Source organism: Platalea leucorodia (genome assembly GCF_965183815.1).
Source record: "Platalea leucorodia genome assembly, chromosome: 9".
Classification (NCBI taxonomy): domain Eukaryota; kingdom Metazoa; phylum Chordata; class Aves; order Pelecaniformes; family Threskiornithidae; genus Platalea; species Platalea leucorodia.
This window is the reverse complement of record NC_138831.1, coordinates 11,091,645-11,114,093: the sequence shown is the minus strand read 5'-3', so window position 1 is coordinate 11,114,093 and position 22,449 is coordinate 11,091,645. Positions and strand designations below refer to the sequence as shown.

General features: G+C 44.3%; 1 protein-coding gene across 4 annotated transcripts in view; it reads left to right on the top strand.

Moving 5' to 3' along the window:
- The window catches only part of FOXP1 (forkhead box P1), a 389,382-nt gene that overhangs the window by 26,621 nt on the left and 340,312 nt on the right, over nt 1-22,449 (top strand). For all 4 annotated transcript variants that reach the window (XM_082322181.1, XM_082322180.1, XM_082322178.1 and 1 more), the window contains one exon: nt 20,987-21,114. The gene's annotated coding sequence lies outside the window, so the exon portion shown is untranslated. The remainder of the gene's footprint in view (nt 1-20,986; nt 21,115-22,449) is intronic.

Genomic DNA, 22,449 nt, shown 5'->3' with positions numbered 1-22,449 from the left:
CTGAAGTCAGCTCTGATTCTGCAGTTGGGCAACGTTTTGCTTGGAGAACATGCCTAGCTCTTTGAATTGTGTCCTTCCAGTGCTGCAAATCGGGATGTCTGCTTCAGGGAAATATTAATAGCAACCTACTGGGTCTCATCTCTAGAGTGTTCACTCTCAGTCTCTCTCCTTTAACCACTTTCTAAAGCTCTATCATTAAATCTCTTTATGAAGGGAAATTCTTGCCTTTGTGTATTGGTTGAGCTGATGAATGGTTGCCTGTTATCTGCTCAGTCCACGACTGCGTCAGGCTGTCAGAGAGACAGAGACGAAGTCAAAGGGACTTTATTTCAGGCTTCTCTACCTCCTCTGGGTTAGCCATGGAGTGGTTTCTCTTCCCATCTGTTCCTGAACCAGAAACATCCAAGAGGGAGGACTGGGGATTTTATACGGCCCAGCCATTTCCTTCTTGATTTCCCAATTTCCTTCCCCTGCAGCAATCCCGTGCTGATACCTCGCCTCCAGCCATGGCCCGCTTTGCAATGATTCTTCCAACTGCTAAACAAGGGGAGGGAAACCAAAGTGTCATTGCTTGCCCCTGGTGAATTTGGACATCACCTATACATGCCCAGTTGCTGGAAGTCCAAGTCCGTACTGGCAGTTGAACGTCTTGGTTTGCAAGTGTTGATGTACTACTTGGGAGCTGCAGGGATGGTTAAAATCCTGCCTGTGCTTCTAAAAAAGTGTCAGCTTTTCTCTGAAAAGCTCATGTGTGAGTTACCCAACAGCAGGTCTCTCTGCTTACAAAGTCTGACTTGGGTGCACTCATTAGCACAAGGTGTGCACGCATGACTGTTCAGACCAGTTTCAGTAAATGATACATATTAGGTAAAGCAGCTTAAGCATACAGGCAGTATGGTGCTTTCCCCCACCCCAGAAGTAACTGCAAGTAGGGAGTGAGTTGCTAAACCTTAATCGAGGTTGTTTTGCTGATTATTTAATATCTACTAGCTGCTGAATTCCTGGCTGAGAGACGTTATAGGGTGGCAGAGTCTTCCTGAGAGTGGCTTGCTTTGACTGGTCAGAACTGGATGTAAGGACAGTTTTCAGGAAAACAGTTAACCTCAATTTTGTGGCTGAGTAGGCATGAGGGAGGCTGCAGGCTTCTGGATTTTGGATTATGCTGGCACCCTGGTGACCTGTTTAGTTGGGAAGGATAAGCACAGCGCAAGAGACCTGGGAGAGGATGGGGTGGACAGGAGGTGTCTACAGCGCTACCATTGTAGTGCACAGCAAATGGTCAGGGAATAGGGCAGCACTTAATAGTTCAAAAAGAAATTCCTGGACACACAAATGAAATAATACCAAATGAAAAAAAAAAAAAAAAAGCCCTTGAAATCATCTGTGTGACCCAATTCATACCATGTACCATTGCCCATGCGATGGTTTGGTGGTCTGATGCACCTCTGTCCTTGCTAGCTTAGGTGTGACTTACTTTTCTGATCTCATTCACGTTCCTCATCAGAAGCAATGACTCAGAGAGTCATTGAACCATCCGGTAGATTTTGGCCTGGCTGATTGGAATAACTCTCAACTTTGTGTTTTATGTATGGTATGCTCAAATGGTTTTGAAAGGATTAGGAAAGGAAGAAGGGACTCTACGCTGTACAGCTTGGTCAAGGAAGGCCTGGTGAATGATTCTTACTACTGCAGGTAGTAAGACCAGTTGCTGGCCCCTGCTTGATGTCTCACAGTCCTGCCCTTCCCTGACTCAACTGGTGCTAAAAGTGAGTTTTCTTGCATCTTCTTGCCTCATTTATCTTTTTTTTTTTTTTTTTTTTTTTTTTTAGTGTGTCTTTACTTCTAGCGCTTTCCCCATCATGAGGATCATTGGGTGTGCGGCTTCCAAGCACCGCTCTGACTTGGGACTGTTTCGCATCCCTTTGTGGCTTTGTTCTGCCTTGCAGAGACAACCATAAAGTTTATCTGTGCTTTCCTAGCCCTCCTCAGTTTTGCCCCATTTTAACCACCTTCCCATACCCCAGAGTCATCAGTACCTCTTCACTGCATCAGTGCAGCAAAGCTCAAATAGTCCCTGTCTCCCAGCAGCACTTTCCTCCTTGTTTCCCAATTACTGCCCTCTCAGGTATGAGTGGAACTGTCTCAGTGAGAGAGTACATCTTATTTTTGTATGTGAACTCCCTAGCATGGGCTCTCGTCTGCTTTTATTGCACCCGGCAGTCTCCTGGGCACCGGCTGCTGTTAACGGGGCACTGGGGTCTGTAACGCATTGTCCCCCACAGGGTAGTAGGAGATGAAGAGATCTTCATCCCAGACCTGGGTGGGCAGAGGAACAGGGAGATGCGCAACTTGGCAGAAAGTCCGTGAAGGAGTGGAAAACTGAGCGTGGACCTCTCGATGAAATCTCCAGCTGGTGGCTGAACTCCAGGACTGTTTTTCCCCACAGTGGCAGTCTTAGCTGGTTGGTCTCCACATGCTGCCACATGCTGGCACAATATGAATATTCAGTGCCAATAAAATATGCACAATACTGTAAGCCTTGCCAGGGTGAGGATCTTGAGGGCTCGATGAACTTTGTAACAGCATTACTCAGTTGTAGGGGCACGACTGATGCAGCAATTGATTTCTCAGTTCGGGCTTCACCTTCTTTTGAGCAGAGTTCATCCCTGTTTGCTTTTCATAATAGCGTTATTACACCTCACTGGCAGCAGGACAAGGGAGAAGCGACCGTGCAGCTTTTCATTCCTCGTGTACTCCTGTGCAATAATCAACAGTGGTGAACACCAGTCTGTCAGGCTTGAATTTTGCATATCTGATGTGTTATCAGCTGACTATCATGGTATTAACGCTAATGTAAAAGACTCCTGTTTTAACTCAGAATTTTCCAACAGCTACAGAACAAAGGCCCAAAGAGTTTCAATATTAAAGAAAAAAGCAAAGGGGGGGGGGGGGGCAAAGCTATGCTGCAGTAGCAAGAATACGAAAAAATGCATCTTTTAAACTTTTTTTTCTCCTGATCTACTTTCTGTATGACTCACGAGCCAGGCTCTAAAATGGCCTCCAAACATGCATGCATAATTTTGCACATCCAAGTGTCTGCATATGCAGTGCTCTTAAATATCCCCGAGGCGTTGGGTTTGCTGCTGGTGTGGAGTGGGGAAGGGGCGAAGGAGTTCATCCCCAGAAGGGCCCTACCTTGCATTAGCATCGCTTCCCTGATGACCTTACTCCAGCCTTTGGTGTGTGCCGGCCAGCCACCAGCATCTGTGCAACCTCTTCTCCGCAGGTTTAGGCTGGGCTGGTTAGCTTGGAGAACGTCTGTCTTTTTTTTGTTGTTTTTTTGGGGGTTTTTTTTTTGTTCCTCTCCTCCTATGAAAGGCATAGCCTGTGAAAGAAGATGTGGGCTTCCTGAGTACCAGCTATATTCCAGGAACTAGCTGGACAAGGGAGGCTGAGGGAGAGTCAGACTTTGGAAAAAGTTATGCGTGAAGCTATAGACATGAGGCTGAGACCACCTTTGGACCGATGGCCTTGCGCTTTAGTCATAGGGCAGTGGGACCTGCTGCCCCTGCTCACGCAATCAACAAATAAATATCCTAAAAATTAAATCCGCTTACCTATTTTATTTCTTTCTGTGATTCCTGACAGGATCCCTTTTAAAGCAGGCATCTTGTCTGTGCTTTTCATAGCTTTTGTGAAATAATTAAGAGCTCTTAAACGAAAAGCCAGCACATACACATACTCACAGGTGTCGGAGCAGGGTTTTCACCCCTCAGGAGGGGATCTACAGAGTGTTTTCAGCTGTAGCAACGGAGGCCAGTTAACAGCCAGAGTCATGGGTGGCTCTTTCAGTGACCTATGATAATAAACCCCAATTTTAGGGGTTTGATGTGCAGATGACATCCCCTTTTCTGAAAGTGGCCTGTGTGTGCAGTGATACTCGGCATGTGTTTTGGGTGCTTTCTGTTGGGCAGGGTAGGGTGAGCGTACCCTGACATAGCAGAAACGTGTTGATTTGATTAAAATCTAGCTCTGTTGTCTGGCAGAAGCCCCGAATCCCCCTTTTACCCTTTCTGCAAGCAGAAAGAAGTGCAATTTTCATTCAGCATAGATGTTTCCCTTTCATCCCTGAAGCTAATTTTTTTTTTTTCCTGCAGCAGTTTTGGTGAAATTATGTATCGCTTGTGATAATTCATTTTAAAAATTCCTGAGCTGTGTGGCGTACTTTCATGAAAATTCATTTAGATAAAATTAGATATTATTGTTTAATGAGGTGGCATTTCAATTTAGACCTTGCATCATGCATATACCAAGAGTTTTTTATGGAATAGTTAGGTTCATTTGAGTAATAAAGGCTGAATCATGGGGGCTTTAATTCTTAATCGCTGTGAGGATTGTTATCTGTGGGATGTGAGCTGTCTTAGTGGTATTCAATCAAGTGTCCACTTAGCCGTGACCAGAAGTAATTGCTCCCAAGTGGGTTGCACAATGACCTGTTAATACTTGCTTTGACCCTCTGACCTTGTCTGCCCCATTGTTTAGGATTTTATAGCGAGCAAGTCTGCATTTCTGTGGGGTCAAGTAGATATCTGAGGTCAAACATTTTCTGATTACTCCATAGTGTACACTGTAAGTCTGCGGAGTTGTTGCATAGCAATAGTCACCGCTTCAGAGCAGGACGCGAAGGGTTGGGAAATTGTCTTCCTGAATGCATGTAAACAGTTTAATATTTTACTGAAAGAAGTTCATCTTGTAAATTAGGTATGAATAATACATTTGTAATTACTACTCATGTCTTTAAACACTTGTGTCTTAATTGGCTTGGGTATTTTTTTAATGTATTTGCATTTTGTCAGGGAAATTAATTTTAACTTGCAGAGATGGAAGGCAAGTTGCGTGGACGGGGGATGGCTTCGTCCTGCATCCCTTTAGCGCCTGGACTTGTGTCAGTGCTTCTAGATGAGTTCAAGTGGGAATTGCTTCATCCCTGCCTCGGACTGCTGCCGTAGACTATTTTATGTGCCTCTCTCAGCCTTCCAGAATTAATTTGACCTACTTGTTGATGACTGCGACCCGCAGACGGTTGGGATGTCCTGTATTAATTTATTGGCTGCATTTAAATGTTGCTGAAAGCATGGTCATATTGTGCAGTAATTTGCAGGGGGACTTGCCGTGTCGTGTAGCTGAAGTGTGGTATTTTCTTAGCAGTGTATCTGGCAAAATAGCACCGTTGTACAAACAAAGCCTTGGTATTGTTTGTAGCACTGCTCCTTCTTTTCATGTCGTGTTTACTGAGTTCACTAGCCAAAACACTTCTGTGCACTCCTCAGCCTTGTAGGTCAGCTTTGCTCTAAAATAACATATATGCCCATCTCTCCCCATCACATCCTAGGGAAAATATTTTGAGCGTTGTTCCCCGAGCGGGGCTGGTGAGATGACACAAAGCAGTTGGATCACGATACAGTTTGGGGACAAACACAGCTAGCGTTCCTGTGAGAGAAGCAGACTATAGTCAACTGAGTAAGCAAGAAACAAGTGCTAGAGAGAAAACTATATAGCATATGTGGGGGAGAAAAACAAAACAGTGACTCTCTTTCCACTGCCAGAATATTTAAAAACAAACAAACAAGAAAGCAAAGCAAAGCACGCCTTGCAATGAAGGGAACCTGTGGATTTTTCTTATTATGCATGAGGCCACGTGTGGATCTCCTCTTGCCAGAATGTCATTGGGGAGGTTGAACGGTCCGTTCTCTGAGACCATGTCGTGGTCAGTGCAGGACCTCATAAGACCACCCGTGGGTTGGCCACAGAGGCCCTCGAGAGCTCCTTATTGATTTGAATCTTCATCCTTTAAAACTACATGAAAACTGTGGCCTCTTGTGCCAAATCGTCTCTGAAGCCTTCTCTGTTGTAAGGGTTCAGGCATGGCTGGATTTATGGAGACGCCTTCCTTTGCAGATGTTGGTATTTCCTCACCAGCACAGTCCTGTTGTCCTCCATGGGCTGATGACATGTGGTCAGCGTAGGTCCCGGCGCAGGTGTGCAGTCTCATTTCCCCCTCAAACTGCGATCTGGAGGCACTCCTGACCTAAACCAGCCCTGGACAATTATGACTGTCTTTCTCTCGGCCATCCACCTCTGCCTCCCCACCACAGCTTGGCTTAGGAGGGAGCATCTCCTCGAATCTCCTCGTCCTCTCTGGAAAATGTAAGTTTGAGAGATGGTACGGGAGATGAAGGGATTTTAACCTCATGTTGCTCAAGGTCTGGTTGCTTGATGGGATGGAGCAATCCCTTCTTCAGGGGGCCTGCAGAGACCCCAGGTAAGGTGGGCCAGGAATTAGGAGCTTTAGCCTCCTTGCACCACTGAGCAAGAAGGGTGGTGAGACTAGGGGGGAAGGCGACAGAAATGCAGAAGTTCTTGCCAGGTGCATATTTTAGTGTTGATGGTAATGAAACAAGGGTATCGTTGTTCTCTCTTATCAATTTAGTCAGGACTGTGGCATTTCTCAAAAAGACCCCATGACTAACGTTACTGTGGGAAATCCACAGGGCTTCGTGAGCTTGATTTTGAGGTTTTCACTGTGTTGTTTGAAATAGATACAGTTTTCACAAGAAAATGGTGTGCTCTTTACTCCCCTTTCTAAAAAAAAAAAAAAGGTGCACCTTGAAAAACTGAGTACACAGCATCTCTAACGTGGTACTCATAGCTTCTTACCAAGCCCGGGTGCTCTGGGTCTCTTCTCTGCTGGCAATGTCTGCAGCAGAGCACTAGGTGGAACTTGCTCTTGGTGGAAAGATCTTGTGCCAAGTCCAGAATAAACAGAATACTTCTTAACTTTCGAAAGGAATGCGAGCAGATGCCACGGAAATGAAAGATCCCGTTTAACACTGATACTGCAACCTTGATCTATTTTTTAATTTTTTTTTTTTTTAAATTGAAATGTGGGAAAACATCTAAGATGTTGCAGAGGGTTTTTGGAAAGCCTGCATTTCCCACATGCTCGGGTCTGTGCAATGCCTTTGTAGGTGGTGTGTGGTTTGTGTCAATCATCAGTCAGGTGCTAATGGTGATAGAGCCACGTTCAGCCTCTGAACCTGACGCTGAGCGCATTGATCTTTGCAAGCACGTTTATACAAGCTGGGGGAACTGCAGGCTTGTAGCCACAGTTTTCAGCCATCTCCAGAGTTTCCTTTTGTTAGAATACTACTTCTGCAGCAGCCTCAGACGTTGCTGCGACGAGCCCTTCCTTTGCCTTGATATCAATTTAGCCATTTCATCTTTTCCCCAGCAGACTAAGCAGCAGCACAGATTGGTTGTTATAATTAATTTTGTGCAGGAAGCAAGAGCTGAATGTTCCAGCATCTCCTGGTTTTCTCTCTGGTTGAAGAGGGCACTCCTCGTACCTGCTACTCTTCCAGTTACAATCCTTTCAAGGAAAATACGACACTTTTCATGGGACTGGGTATGGGTTTGGTGATGACGTTTTAGGGGATCGGTGTAGCATCCTTGTTGGATGCAGACTGGGGCAGCTGTTGATCCAAGTGAGCAAAAGGATTAAAAAAACCCCCGACCGTTGTTGGGGCAATTTCTGCCTGTGGCCTTTTGAGCTCTTCCTGTTATGACTGGTTGCATCTTGCTGCTTTTCTGAATCCACCACCAAGAGCTCATCGTAAGAAAGTGAAACTCCCGTGTCAGCCCAGTCAGGTCAGCATGTGATAATGGTGCTGTGCACTCTCGGGGCTGTATGCCTTCTCTCATTAGTTTGTTTTTTTGAAAAGTTTTGGTTTGTTTTTTTTTTTTGTTGTTTTTTTTTTTTTTTTTTTTTTTCCAGAAATGCTACGTACCTATTAGCATGGTCCTAGGACGCCTTGCAGAGCTGCTCCTGCCAAGCACTGAACAGCCCTAAGAGTTGTTAAAACTTTAAACGAGAAGCAGAGGCGCTCAGCAATTCTCAGAAGTGCTCGGCACCTTCCAGGATAGAGCAATTTAAAAAAGAAAAAAAAGAAAAAAAAACACACAACAAAAAACATGAGATGTAGTTATGCAAATTATGACCTTTAAATGCATTTTATATTTGGATTGAAGTTGCTAATGCATTCTTTCCAAGTTCTGTTTTTCCAGCGCGATTCTGCTTTGGGTGCTTCTCTTTGTATTGGTGGAGCGGAGTGGTGCCGGTCTCGCGGAGGGAGCGCGGGACATGATGACTCGGAAAAGCAGCTATCGCGCTCCAGGATGGGCAGCACATTGGTTAGCGAGGAGCCTAAATAGGTAGATTTTAATTTCTCTGGAGGCTCTGAGCACGTTAACTAGATGGCAGATTCCTCATTAGCTAGATGGATTAAAATTTGTATCATGGCTGATGCCTATCCTGACTAATACGTGTAAGTAACAGCTCATTCTACTAGAGCTATTGGACGTGGCTTGGGTGGAGGAGAGGAATTGGCTTCTGTGGAGGATATTTGCAGAAAGTCACATTTCCACCATATGTTAGCAGGAGTCTCTTTGGATGCAGGTTTTGGATGGAGTCCTCTGTGTTGCTGTAATCTGGTTTGTCCTTTTTCTACCACTAGTTCTGAATCATACCAACTACTTGGACTCTTGTATGTGTTTCCTGAAGGACAGTGGGAACATTTCTGCTGGCTCAGCTGCCTTTCACCTCTTACTTCATCTCGATGAAGAAGTAAGGTCTGGAGGACTGAAGGAGAAATTTTGTGTCAGTCAGGAGTGAGAAGGGCTGCAAAAAAATCTGAAAATTCTGCCAAATTAAAAAAAAAAAAAAAAAAAAAAGAAAGAAAAAGGAAGGTACCATGAACCTCATCAATCGTGATTTAGGTCTGGCTTGTGACAAATCATTATGTAGGAAGGGAAATATCCCTTTAATTTTTAATAGCTTTGCAGTGAAGTTTTATTAGGCAATAGTCTGGTTCCTGAGTGGATAAAAGATAATGGTGAGGGCCAAGTAATTTTTTCCCCTTCCATGCAGCTGGGAAAGGGAGAGAGGGGCCACGGCGACACGGCTGCCTTCTGAAGCTCAAAGCAGCATCCTTCTCTGTGCCACAAGCATACCGAATGATTCCAAATGGATATTTACAACATAAATATGTTCAGGATGTGGGTAGCGAGAGAAGTGTGGGAATAGACGCGAAGGTGCATGGGAGTGGGGATGCGAAGGGGGAGGTGTGAAGAGAGCCAGGAGAGTGTGATGCACATTTTGCAGATAGCTTCTCTTTGGGTACCTCCTTCCAAAGGCTGGGTGCAGACTTCCCTGCTCCTGCCAGTGTGTCCTGGGGCTTTATGTTCACTGCAAAGAGGTTCTCCTACCCGTCTCTGCTAACGTCACCGGTTTCTTATTTCCAAAATGGTTTATTTTCAGGGAACAGCAGCTGATAATAAGCCTGGATTGGCCAAGTAGCTTCATTTGTCGTTTGGTGGTTGGTGGTTGGCGTTTCTTACAGTATTTCCCAGGCACTGAGTGCAGTAGACATTTCACTGGTACTTAATAAAGCTGTGTAGGGCACTCCTCGATAATACAATCCTTATGCCAGCCCGGTTGCTAAACCCACGAGTCCCTCAGGCAGTAGTAGACAACTACACTTGGTGTTGCTGCTTGTTTTACTGTTGTCTCGGATGACTAGGCAGCTTTTCTGCGATTTTAAGGCAGCGTGTTATTGCAGTATCTAGAACGAAATTACCACTTACAGATGTATAGGTGAGAATCTGAATCCCTTCGGCTGTTGAGCATCGGTGACTTCAGGAGGCTTGTGATGCAGGGCACCTCTGGTGCACCGCACCGAGTACCAGAAATGAGCATCTGGCCCTCTCTTGTCATTTTTTTTTTTCTTCTTTTTTGAACATCTGCTTGCCTGATTGTTTTCTTTTTTTTTTTTTTTTTTTTTTTTTCCTGTGGCTCTTTTAATTTGCGGTGAATGTGTATTTAATGTAAGTAAGATGTTAGCTTCTGTCTAGTTTTTCAGCAAGCATTCCAGTAATTACTGGAGTACCTTTGAATGCTACAGCTGCTATTTCTAAGTTAAAGAATCACATTTTCCAAGCATTTATAACTGAATTCACATGGGTAAAACTTGGCATTCAGATTGCCGGCCCACATATCTTATTTTGTCCTGATCCTTTAAGTTAGCATATCAGCTTTATGTTTGATTAAAATGGTAAAAATGGCTTCTTGCTGCTTTGGATGGGCTTGTAGTAGTGTTGTTTTATGAAATTGTTTTAATTAAAAAAAAAAAAAAAAGTATTGGTTTGGGCCTTGAAATTGTTTCTTTGTAGTTACTACTGTGGGCTGGTGTCTTTTTTTTACTCCCCCCATCCCCGTCCTCCTTACCCCTTATTACTGTGAAGCAGTCACTGTTATTTTAATATTACTTGTTGGTACATCTCCGAGGAGTTTCTCAGAATGTGGTTTGATCCTTTCTCTGCTGATGTCAGGCAGTCCCGTCTTGCCAAAGGATGCTGGCTAAGGCCAGGCTTCCCCCCGTGTCCTCAGCGATGTTAACTTGGCGTGCTCCTGGAGAGAGATGCACCCAATTCCTGTTGATTTTTAGAAAATTAAAAAACAACCACCACGATTTTAAATTCACCTTCTCTTTTCATCACAAGTAGTAGCATGACGTCCGCAGGGTTGCGATGACCTGTGGATCGGCTGCACTGGCAGCGGTGCTTTGCTTAGCGTTAGTTGAATGCAGGGTGGTTTTGAGGATGTCCCAACGCTGTCATCACAGCTCCAGCCCGGTGGCCGCTCTGCAGCATTAAGCGACTGTCTCTTTCTCTCCCCTTTTTTTCTTTCCAAGCTGTGAAGTCTGGTCCAGAGGAAATGTTATTTTTGCATTTCCCTGCCCAGAGAGGTATTGTTTTTAATTTTCAAAACTGTTTTCTGACACTTACAAGTTGAAAGGTAACAAGGGGAGGAAAAAAAAAAAAAAGAAAAAAAAAAAGAGGAAGAGATCTGAAATTTGACCTCCAAATATAGTTAGGAGGTGTGGTGATAATTACAGAGCTCTTCTTCGGAGGAAACAAAGTACAATGTGTGGTTTGTTTCTATGGGCAGGTATGCTAAATATAGGGCAGATGAGTTGAACAATAAAACAGTAACAACTAAATCGATGGATCTGGTAGAGCTAAGTACTTCAGTAAATATTATTATTTAGTAACACAAATTTTGTGAAAAAGCCTCAGTCTTCCAATAAAAGTCTGAGAATACCACCAGACTTAGTTAACTACCAATATTAATTTATGGCGTTGTTATCAGCAAGAGTTTTACTCACATTTTGATATTTGAGCTGCTTACCTCTTCTTTGTGGTAAATGGCCCTTTAACAGGACATGTAAAATGATGTTTCACACGTAATTATGCTTTAATTACATATATTCAGGAGAGAAACATATCCAAACTTTCAGAAGAGATGCTGGATTTTGTCTTGAACTCAGGTTTTATTTGCATGTTATAGGAAGCTGATATTTGTAGGCTCTGCAATACTTGGTGCTCCGTCCCTCTTGCTTGCACTCTGCACAGCGCTTGCCCTGGGATGCGGATATGGGTGCACGAGCGTGGAGGAGCACCCGTTTCTTGCCCAGGGTCACGTGCGGTCGCTGCAGGGAATGTCTGTCCCATGAGCCATCCGCAGGGCTGCCTGGGGCGAGAGGGGCAGAAAATGACCTAAAACACTCTTCCCGCTCCTCTGCACGGCACCCATGGGTGTGCTCCGGGGCGGGCTCCCCCACACCGCGCCGTCCTCTCGCCCGAGCGTCAGGACCTGCGGGGAGAGCATCCAGACAGGACTGTGGATTTTGGCTCAGCGGCGTTTCAAGAATCGCTTAAACTCGAGGAATTCATAACTTTGGAATTCAGCAAATTTGCACAACTCCGTGCATCTGTCGCTCCGTCAGCACGCGCCGGTTTTCTGCCTTCCTTACCCTGTGCATCTCGGGCTAAATATCTTGTGATTAACGACCCATCGTAGGCTTGTACTCGCGAGCATCTTATCAGCAGCCCTGCGAAATGCGCTGCCGCGCGGGGAGCGTGCTGGCGAGGGAACGGCAGTGCTGGGCGAGCTCAGGCCCGGCCGGGGCGGCTGCTCTGTGGTTTGTTGTGTCTGGTTTGGTTCCTACTTTTAAAGTTGCAGTTGCGTTTGGTCATTCGAAGCTTATTTTCCTAGTCTGGCCAAGCCAGCAGGATCCCCATGCACTGCAGGGGAACATAAAACATCAGCCTTTAAGCTGGAGTGCTCAGTAGATAAGGATTTTAAGACTCTTGCATCATGCGCTGTGTCTTATGGGCTTACTTAGTATACTCCATTTGATTTAATTTAGATATTGAATAAGGAGAAACGCTTTAATAGCCAGAAAAAGTACTGTAGGTTGTAGCGCCTCTTCTTTCCCCATTGCCTTAAAGACAAGATGGCTGGGAGGGCTGACCTAGGCTGCGACTGCATTTATTTAACTGTAGGAAGTAACAGGGTGTTTTCGAACTGCTTAAAAATGATGTTACACCTTATCTGTACTATGAAGTGTTCCGAAAAGCCAACAAGAATTCATTTGGCTTCTGTTTTATTTCTTCTTCTTTTCTGTGACTAAACGTAAAGAATAACTTTCCAACCTTTGCAAAGATCAGGAAATGTGCAAAATCAGTGGATTGTGTCAGTCGGGTGGCTTGGGGAGGGCATGAAACCACAGTGGGTGGCTCTGCCAGGGGTCTCCCCCTTCCCTTCCCCATCCTATAAATACAAATAAAAATTGTAACCGAGTTGCTGCACATGTTAGCTTGCATGCTGATAGGTAGCCGTTTATCTTGCTAAAAGGGTTGGTTAGCTGCTTGTTTGTATTGACAGGATGGAGGATGGCTGGGGAGCAGGAGGTGCTGTTGGGTGGCGTTCCTGGGAGATAAGGAGAACCTCAGGGACATGGTTTGCTCGGCGAGGGGCGGCAGTGCTGCCTGCCCAGGGGTCGGCCTCGGTGGCCGTCCTGTTGTCACCGCTTCGCAGGAGGCTATGAGAAGGGGCTGCTATCTGTGCACGATATAGATCAGAAGGATAAGAAATAGCAAACCTGCCACAGAAGATTTTACTGTAGCAGTGAATGGGGAGCTGGCAGGCGAAGTGAACTGTTTCCAGGTCATAAAGGCAGCGGGTTCAGAAGTTTTGAGGTGGGGTTGGGATTGTTTGCAGAGGTCCCTCGGCTGGCCAAGATGCGCACGCTGAACTTCGTTGCTGTAACAGGCTTGCGTACCTTTTACTAAACATCACAAAAAGTGGGTTTAGATTATAATAAATTCTCATTTATTTACTATTTATATATCTGAATTTATTATTTTATATGTTATATATTAATATATTGTATAATATATATTTGCATTTATTTATTATTTATAGATAACCTTTCATTTGAGAATATTAATCGTTTCATGAGTGTGCACCACCCTGCAGTAATCGCAGTTGGGTATTCTCTCTCGGTTCCTAAGAGCCCGGAGGATCTTCAGAGTGGGTGAAAAACATCCCAGACGTAGGTTTAAAAAAAGAAAGGGAGAAAAAAAAAAGAAAAAGAAAAGCAGGCCTCCCAAAAGCTGTGGTGGAACCCGGTATTAGCAAATGCTTCTAGGAAGTTTGACTGAGAGCCATATGGCAATGTGGGGAGTATTATCCATCGCTCCAAAAGTTGGTCTCTGAATCAGCCTATTGACTTCAACAGCACTTAATCATGTGTTAGTTCTTCTTTGAAAAGGCTTGCATTCCTGAATCATGTCCTCCGATTTTAACCACTAGACGGTACTTTGTTTTGTGGTAGCAGACAAGTCCAGTCATATTTCTGTGACTAAGTTTGCAAGTTTTGACTACATCACTAGTGAGGTATGCTGATGAATATTCCCCCTCTTATCAAAATCCAAACATTTGCCGCTGCCCTTGAATTTTAGGGTGAAACCGAGTGTCTTTCTGGGATGGAGTTGGTGGGATGCTGCAGGATACTCTGTGATTTTGTACGTTCATCGGCAGAGCATCGTGGATGTTGTGATGGAGATAAACAGGGGTGAAACCAGTGATCTCAAAATCCTGCCCTGGATTCTGCTCTCAAAAGCTCTGAGTGTTGGTGGTGATTGAACCCATCTATTAAAACAAGAACCAGTTGCGCAGGTCCAGATTTGGGTTGTACTTGGATGCTGAAGTACATCCCGGAGCCTCACATGTGGCTCTGCTGTGTTGGGGGTGATTTGGACTCTGTGTTTGGTGAAAGAAAATGGTGAGTTTGTGCATCTTTTTGGGATGTACTAGTTTGTGTCCGTTGCATCCACAAGTCCCCCCTTGGTGTTATCGTGCAGGTAGAGTTGCCAGGTACTGACCGTGGGTTGCAGGGTGGCAGGGCATGGGTGCCGGAGGGTCCAGGTGGGCTCCGTTCACAACTGCCGCAGCATCAGAAATGCAGGAAATGTGCAGTCCCCTCCCTGCTGAGGGAGTTCCCAGGAATTTCTGCTCCAGTCTGTCCCGTATTAAAAGGAAACTCTGGGCAAACCCCTCTGCTGCTACCTGGTTTGGCACGCAGAGGGGAAAAAATCCTGTCCCACCCCGTTCCTGGGGAGGGGGTGCATGGGCTTTGCTTTCATCCCTAAGAATCATTATATTTCAGCGGAATTTTTTGTCTCACCTTTCCGTGTTTTTACAGCTAGAGCAGTTTTTACTTCCCAGCTTTCAACATCTGGAATTCGGTTTCAGTTTATTAAAAAAAAATTTCAAAATCCGCAGTCTGGATGAAACACCAATGCCTTTGTATTTGCCCACAATTTTTAGCTTTAATTTTGTATCTTTGGCAAATGCTAGAAGTCCCAAGTAGTTCCATGTTCAGTAGCTGCCGTTTTCTGCTGCGTCTTAGTCTTAACCTTTTTTTTTAATTATTATTATTATTATTTTTTCTGTTAGACACTTTTCTAATTGGAGATAATACCAAAATGATTAATCAAATTAAGCATGAGAGCAAAGTGGCTGATGCACAAAGCTGTGTATAGCTGCTGTCTTCTGTAGTGAGGTTGTCTCCCTGTAGCTGAAGTTCCTTAATGGGCCTCTTAGGCTCTTTTTTTTTTTTTTTTTTTTTTTTTAATAAGGTACTGTGTAGATCCCATTGACTTCAATTGTTGATTGGGATGCCTGACAGCCGGGAAATTAAGCCCCTTCTTTGTGACCAAGTTGAAGGCCAGATTTTCAAGGATTTTCGAATGCTTAGCAGCCATAATTGGTGTTAGGTTTTTGTGTTTGTTTTTTTTTTTTTTTTTCTTTCTATTTTGGAAAAAGTTCAATTCTCATTTGGACATCTAAATAAGGGTGAGAGATTATGATACTTGTAGCTATTGGTGTTACTGGGATATGATGAACTTATTTAGAAGAACCTAGCACCTAATGAGTTAGTTACTTTACTGTCCAAATAAGAGCTTTGTTTTCCTGGATTCCTGCTTTGTTCACAGATGCTGAGCATTTCTACAAATTCTTGTCTTGGAGGAGAAACTTCCTTGCTTCTGCCTGGTTTTTCTGTGTTTTCTGTAGCTATTGGGGGGGAAGGAGGGGCAAAACGAGTTGAGTAAATTAGACAACTGTTGGAAAAAAGGGGGACATGCAAAATCAAGTGTTCTACTTGCGTAATCTGTTTAACACCAGCGAGGCACGGAGCCTTGTGGGACATGGGAATAAAAGGAACATCTGTGCAGGCCACATGGCATGCTCCGGAGGAGCCCTCTGTCCCAAGCAGCTCAGCTCTATTTGCAAATAAAAGCTCCACCAACATCAAAAAGTTGAGGTGGATCCCAGCTGAAAGAGGAGAACAAATGTTACCTCTCGGTGCAGTGAAATTCCCCCTGCAAGCAGCCTTCGTGGTCTTTTTAAGGATGCTTTGGGCATGTGTTTCTAATGGCAATTTATCTAAAGGGGGGAAAAAAAAGGAAAGAAAAAAAGAAAAAAACAAGGACAAAAAAAAGGTTATTTATTTTGGAAAAATTATATCTGTATTGAAAGATTTTAGGAAATTGCTGAGCATCTCAAGCTGCAATCAAATACAGGTATATGAGGTAGAAATAAGAATAGGGATGGTAGTTCTTTTTGGGGGGGTTGTTTGATTGTTTTTTTGGGGGTTTTGTGTGTGGGGTGGTCTTTTTTTTTTTTTTCTTTCTTTTCACCTGGTTGTTGACATCCTGAGATCCCAAGGCTTTCCAGGCTGATTTTACTCCTCTTATTTTGCTGCCGGTGGTGGTGGTTGGTAAACAGCCCCATCGTTAGGCAGGACGCTGGGGAGCTGCGGCTCCTCCAGCCCTGCTCCCGCAAGACGCTCACTGGAGAGGAGGATAAACAAGACAGCAATACATTTTATTTCCACTTACAACCTGTTAGAGTGCAGTAATTCTTGCACGGGCGCATCTGGTTTGAGGCTTTGCATTTTCTAGACAGGCTGTATTGTTTTTAACAGAGTCATGTATCAGCAAGCTGGGTAGTCTGTATCAAGAAGGCACGTATTTTTTAATATGTAAATAGGAAAGGATGGTGTTTCATCTTTATTCCAATGTACCCAGGGTGGCAATAACGCTTTTTAAATCCCTGTGAAACAGATTGTATATGGCAAAATTAATGTTTCAACTCTCCAAGTATTTTCTCTAAAATATTTGAATTTTTGCATTTATTATGCCGCTTGTTTAAAATAGCGAACGGTATCAGCCGTGCATTCAAAGTTTAATTGGTGGAACACAGATTTATTCTAATTTAAAACAGTCACTTAAAAACAGTTTTGTATATATGTATACATGGGCACAACTTTTCATACAGTTGTCTGTTTTGGAGCGGTCTCTTAGGCACTGATGTACAAGTTGAACCTGTTTTCTTTTGTGCAACATGGCTTTGAGAAATCATTAGTTAAAACAGTATTCTGTAGTTTCATTGCAGTCAGTAAACAGCCTAATGTGAGTGGTGCATAAGATGACTGAAGTTCTGCCTTTGATCAGGCTTTGAAATGTATTGTGCCAAATACAGTCCCAGGGTGTATGTGTATCTATGTATGTATGTATATATATGTTGGTGAAAGCTGCTTTAATGAAAATCTGGCCAAGTAACAAAATAACGTGTCCATCAGCAATTACCGCTGCAGGACGGCGATGGAAGAGCAGCAGCAGAACCGCAGCCACGTGCTCATCTGTGTCACCCACCCCAGGCAGGGCATGGGTATCTGGAGATGCTTTGGGTCATTTTCCTCTTTTTCAGTCACATTTGTCATTTGTCATTATTTCCTCAGCCACTTCCCATTTTGTCCCACCCCTTGCCATCATTTCGTAAGGACTTTCCCTCTGCCACCCATTTTCTCCTTGAAACTGGGCTCTGTTATGATGCCACATCTGGTAGCAGCAGGGTGTTTTGCAGCTCCCTGCAATGGCTTGGGGGGGGTTTGCTGCACTGACGAGGGTTGGGCGCAGGTACCCCATGCCAGATCCGCATAGCAATCCCTGACTCGCTCCGGTGGAGCACGGGAATTTCAGATACTTTGTTTTGCAGCTGCTTGCCTTTGTCTCCCACCACACCTCTTCTCATTCCCCTGAACACACGGTCATGTATCTGCTACCCATTAGGTTTGTCCTGCCCATTGCAGAAAGCTCACGCGTACCCAGGCAGCCCTTCGCGTGGGGTGGCATTTGCAGCCTGTGCCGCCCAAGCACTGCTGGATGGGATGCACCGTGCTGTTCCTTAGGTCACAGCATAAATTCTTGACAACTCTTTAATTGCATCAAGTGCTGCAGCCAGTTTTACAGTTTGATGTATGAAACGATGCTCTCAGGTTGCTACAAAAGCCCTGGGAGCAGCCGGACCCTGGGGCGGAGATGCGCAAAGAGGGCTGGAAGCATCAGGGAAAGGTCAGGGTGGCAGGGCTGACCTCATGCTGATGAGATGAAGTCCATAGTGGTCCACCAGATCATCTGAGCTGTGTGCCTCTGCCTTTGAGATTTAAATAGCGAAATATTAAAACTTGTCTTTCAAATCTGTTCAGTATTACGAAGATTAATTTTTGTTGGGGGCAGATTAATAGGTTTCCTATTCTGATTAATACAGTGATAATAAAAACGTTGTGATTGCTGGAATTAATGAAGCCCAGATTCCTGTTTCAAGGTTTGATTGACTTTGTACTTCAGTTATGCTAAAACCGCTGCATCTCATTGCCCCGTATTTAGCTGTAGCCTTCGGAGAATCTGTATGGGAGCAAGGCAGCACAGGAGAAGGTCTGCGTTGGAGGTTGCATCAAAGAATCAGTTGGGGGAGAAGTTTTGTCAAAGAGTGGTCAAGAGTTCTGCTCACGTTTCAGCATTATTAGAATTTCTCTGTCTTTAACCCAGCAGGCTATTTTTGTGAAAGTTGTAGAAGAGGAGTGTCCAACTCAAATGTGTGGGCGCATCATTAAAAGCTTCAATTTGTCAATGCCAGATCGAACTCAAGTGCGTGGGTAGATCATTAAAGGCTTCAGTTTATCAGAACCGATCTATTATCTGTTCCTCTCCCTCCTCCGCCCTTCCCCTCAGCACTACGTGTGGTTTCCCCAGGCTCTCCAGCGATGAGGTCCATGGAAGTGCCTGAGCTGCCTCCGGGCCATGCTGGACTCCCTGCTGGCACGGCTCAGCCTGGAGCTGGCGGAGTGCCGGTGAGCCAGCTGGCTGTTGGAGGCAGCTGATCAAATGGTTTTGGAGGCCTCCAGTGGTGCAAGCCCCAGACTTAATGCCGTGAGAATTCGTGTCTTTGGGAGCTCTCTGCTTCTGTTAATCCCAAGGGATTCAAAAGATGCAGGCGGGGCTGGGCACAGAAAGTACATGGTGATCACGTAAGCCTTGTTCCCTTGCGTAACCTGGATGAAATGTTCCGTAGAATATTTTGGTGAGGTCAGTTTTTCATGGCGTAAGAAACATCCATTTTTCCAGGTGCACCGTCAGAGTTCAGGCCGGGCTGAGCTGGGACGTCTTCACCTATTCCCAACACTGTTTCTTGTTCCTTGTGTAGAAGCTCTCCCAGCTTTCAAATCTGGCTGGTGGCACAAAGATGCCAAGATATTCCTTATGCTTGAGGAGGGATGTGAAAAAGAAGAGTGGTCTGGAGGTGAGGACAGTGCTTCTGTGCACTGTAGCCCTCGTCTGCTGCAGACCAAATATATTATTTAGACAAGTCATTTTGCCTGAAAAGTCTCAAAAGAACATGAAATCCTTTGAGCAAGCATTAGCCAAAATGAGCCTCAATTCCTTATCTTGTAAATGGGGTTAATGATACTTTCCTGCTCTATGGACGTATCATGGGTAAAGATTACTAAGCAATTGAATACTGTGGTTCAGCAGGTCAGCTGGAGAAATCTTGCCCCAACATGTGTAGATGCAGCTTTCTGCTCGGCTACGTACCCATCTGCATATCTGTCATCAAGCGCAGCAATAAAGCGAGCCTCGGATGTGTGTTTCTGACACTGCTCAGTTGCTTCTCTCAAGTGCTCTGCTCCTCATGAATAAAACACAACTGATGCAAGACGCAGGTCACTTTTGGTTTGGAAGTATTTCAGAGTCTCTGAGAAAGAAGCCATGTTTAGCGTAAATGCTGTTTAAAAACCCTTTTGGATCTATTTTTATTGTGTAGCACAGTTTTATAATCAGGTCGCATAATCCCTATATTTAGATTTCTGAACTCTTGCGATCTTTGAGCATTCAGCAAAGAATGGGAGAAAGCCCCAGGGCCAGAGAAGTACCTATTTTTTGTCTTATGAAATTTCATACAGTTGTTGCTAAGACAGAAACTTCCAGATGTTCCTCAGGAGCAGTGGGCTGCCAAAATAATTAACTCCACGAGGTTAATTTGAAGGTGGCAGTTCTTGCCATTGCCAAAGCGTTGGTAGATGTGGAAAGGCTGGGAGTGGCCACTGTGTTGGGGATGCTATGGAGGGAGAGGATTGGGGAACGAAGAGGTGAGAAACACCACATGTGATTTTTGCTGTCATATTTTTTCCTACCCCACTCCCTCAGGACGTTTTCATCTGTTGCAAAGTTTGTTTTCTCCTCTGGGGTTTATTGCTGCAGGTCCCTGTTGCATAGTGGTCCAGGGAGCAGAGGCCCTCCCGGGTGTTGGTGCATCCATTAGGGCAGCGAGTGCCCTGCTCCACCTTGGGCAGGCACTGGAGCTGCTCTTTAAATCCCGTGTGATTTCATGGGTGCGATGTTCGTGCACCACAGCCCCGGGAACACCTCTCTTCGTATTTCTGAACATGAGTTTTTACTCAGTGCGGATACTTTGCCAGTGAAGAAATTATACATCTTATTTTAAAATAACCTTATTAGTAAAATGGATGTTTCATTTGTACAGCGAGCAGCGTCCTCTGAGCTAAGCTTAAACTCAATCTGTGTTACTAATAGCTGGGGAAAAAAACATACTAATTGGTATTTCTTAACTGATGTTTGCAAATTTTGCCTTTTCACCCTGAACATCAAATAGTTTTTATATGTGTATATATTTCTCCTTATCTCGGAGGAAAGATTATTGCTAACAAGAGATTCTACGTTTTGTTAAGGTTTTATCAGGATGCAGTGAGTGAAGGCAGAGAGTAAATATTTCAGAAATTCAAAGACTGTTATATTTTGATAATGCAAAGTAGGTTAAAGTATCTGGATTTTGTGCACAGTGCTGTGTTTTCGAGCAGAATATGGATTTGGATGGTGACACATTTTGGTATTTAGAAGGAACATAAGCTTGCCTGTCGGAGGAGCGTGTTGCAAATGTGAAATAAGTGTGTCTTTAAAAACCTTTCTTAATATTGTAAGTTTCAGTTTTATTTAAAGCCAAATAAAGTCTGCTGTGTGATAATGTTTGATATGTAGAAATACTCCTGTAATGTTCCCCCCACCTCCAGCGTTTGTAACCACCTTTTATTTTCAAAGCAAATGGTAGGCTTTGATACAATTCTAACTGAGTGAAGTTTTAAAACATGTTTTTGTCTTTCAGTCTCCTGAGAACATTTTTTCTGAGTGACTCCGGCTTCCAGACACATTTGCCATGATAAGGGTTTCGATCCTTTCCCCTCTTTGCCCTGAGTCATGAGTGGATATGTGTGATGCCTGCAAGTAAAACTGGTGAGTCGTCAAACCCGAGTTTGCAGTAACTCTCACTTATTCTCTCTTACAATCTCTCTTCCCCTCACCCTCTTCTCCCCTTTCTAATATGGTGGGGTTTGGGGTTTTTTTTTGTACTGTCTGTGCTTAAAAGCAAGTCACCACTATTCTTTGAAAAAAAAAACCCAACCTTCATTGTAATGAAATAGCAGTGATAACAAATACTGTCAATATAGAAGAAACACTCCCTTCCTTTCTTTCTTCTCTCCATCCCCCCAAATCCTATGAGGTCTTTGGTGCTGTAACTGGAGTTCAGTGATGCAGACAAAGCTACTGCCCGAAACCGAAGCCTTGCAGATAGACAGGGTCTAACCATGCTTATGTGGGCAATTCGTGTCGTGATTAAATATGAATATGGAGAGGTCTCCTCTCCATCATGTGTCAGATGATGGACTCTCAAAGGAGCCATTGCCAACAAATAATTAGCTCCACTGTTTGCTTCACTTGCATCCCAGTGACAAAATGGTGTCAGTGGTACACAGGAGAGTTGTCTCTGCTTGTGCTTGCCCGGTTCAGCGTGGCATTGGTGCTGTGATGCCTGGCCTGGAGGAACATAGGGACAGAGCATTTAATAGCCAATTTTGGCCAGGGTGCACTTGGTCAAGCTTGAGGGGGTGGTGTGGGGTGACCCCTTCTCTGTTAATTTGTAGTTGCCATTTCCCTGTGGCGTTAGCCAGCCGAGAAGCCTGTTGGTCCCTTTTGTGCCAAACAAGTGGTGGTTGTGCCTTCCCTGGCTGTCCCTGTCCCCCAGCAGCCCGGCACGGGGAGCCTTCCCGTGCCCTCTCTTCTTACCTGCCTGCTCCTGATTGCCTCTTATTTATTAACTGGGGCAAGAGGAGAGGCAGTGTTTCTTCATTAATCAGAAGAGGTTGGGAAAACAGGAATCATCTGATTTTACAGGAGAATTGGAAGGTCTATGTAAGAAGTCTTTCAAAACTAGGAAATCTGCATAATTAAATGGGGTAGGAAGTGGCAGCACAAGTTGTTTTTTAAAATAAATTCAGGTTTCTGTTATATATTTAATATCCCTCTGTGTGTTAGAAAGTGCATTTCAATTCAAACATTATAAAACCTGAGAAATTCACACATCAGTGAATTGTGATTTTTTTTTTTTTTTAAAGTTTCCAGTTTTTCTTTTTTTCCAGAGGTAGCATAATTACCATGTAATTTAGCAAAGATTATAATAGCTGTTCAGTTTTTACCGACTGGTGTAGTAAACAGTTGAATAAACCCATATGGCAGCTCAAAGTGTGCATGCAGGAGAGAGATTCTTACCACTTCCTTCATGTCTGAATT